Here is a 1471-nt window from a genome sequence, read left to right as displayed (position 1 = left end):
AACCACCTCACTGCAGCACCGGATCAACGGCGGCACGCACGCCCGGTCGGCCCCCTGACACGTGACCGGACTCTCCGCGCCGGGAAAGCCGAGACTTGTAGTCCTCGAGCGGCTGATGGGCAGGTCGGAGAGCGCCGGAGAAACTACAAATCCCATCAGGAAGCGCACACAACCTTCGCCAGCCCCGCTTGTTGACAGAGCGCAGGGCGCCTGCGCGCCGGGTGGTGGCTGCGAGAAGTGGCGCGGTGCCTCCCGGGAGATGTAGTCCACAGACCGCGAGTTGTCAGGAGATTTTCCTCCCCAGGCGGCGGAGAGGCTGCTGGGAAGACAGGACACGTGGAGGGAGCTGGGCTTCTGGAGCCGGCCACAGTCTGGGCTCTGGGCGCCTGGCCCAAGGGATTGGGTGGAGGCTCTGGGGGGGGGAGGGCTGGGGGGGGGGAGAAGCTAGCTGCCAAAATAACACTGTCTCTTCTTGGCTAGACTGCTTTTACATTGTCTTGTTTAACGCTTGAGTCGCTCTACTTGCGCCGTGGGGCGTAACCCTCACGGGAAGGAATCACGCCGCTGCTGACCAGGGGGCGCGGTCGGGATGCCCACGCGGACCCTCGGGACCTCGTTTTGGGAAGTTAAGAAGCATTACAGGACAAGATAAAGGACCTACTTCGCTGGGGTACCCTTAGTCTCAAGATTCTTGCTTTCGTTTGTCCGAGAGCACCGTCCTTACTCGGCTTGAATGTTTACAAAACCTCACGTAGGTGGAAGTAAATCCCAACTATTTGTCGCAGCCCATGCAGATGAAGGAGTGTCCCGGTTCAGAGAACTTTAATAAAGAACTTCAGAAAGAATCAAAACGGGAAAGTTGTGTGCCTCCCTATCCAAAGTCATATTTACACACCGAGGTGTGAAACGTGACTCCACCACACCAGTATTTATTATCTAACACGTGGCAGCACAGGCATGCCATGATGGGTACGACTGAACAGGGCCCCTCTAAGATCTCACAGCTTGTGGAAGCCAAAACCGGACTACCCTGCCACCATTTTCAGGGTGCATCAGGTCCTTGATGAAAGAAAAATAATAAAGGCAACTTCCATCACCAGAGAAATTAACCAAACTGGTTAATTTACAACTGGTCTCCAAAATGAATGAGGTCTTGGGGCTTGGGCTGTGAGTTACTGATTCCTGAGTGAAAATAGTTTTATCCCTGACTGTTGAGTGCAGAAACTTGATGGTATAACACAATCGTTGTGACGTCTAGCCCAGGCTGGCCTGAGATGGCTGTGTAGACACTTAACCTGATAGGAGACAGAGAGCTCTAAGGGAGACAAAGACACTAGGAGTTAACTGGATACCAGAAGTTATGGATGATCACAGCAAACAATCCTTCAATGCCCACCTGCAGTGTACCGAGCTTTTTCAGACACCTTAGCTGCAAGTTAAGTTTATTCACGGACTTAAAAAAATTTGTCAT

The sequence above is a fragment of the Mesocricetus auratus genome, unplaced genomic scaffold (assembly GCF_017639785.1).
Source record: "Mesocricetus auratus isolate SY011 unplaced genomic scaffold, BCM_Maur_2.0 Super-Scaffold_15014, whole genome shotgun sequence".
In the NCBI taxonomy this organism is placed as follows: domain Eukaryota; kingdom Metazoa; phylum Chordata; class Mammalia; order Rodentia; family Cricetidae; genus Mesocricetus; species Mesocricetus auratus.
The sequence above is the reverse complement of the archived record's forward strand: the minus strand, read 5'-3'. Positions refer to the sequence as shown.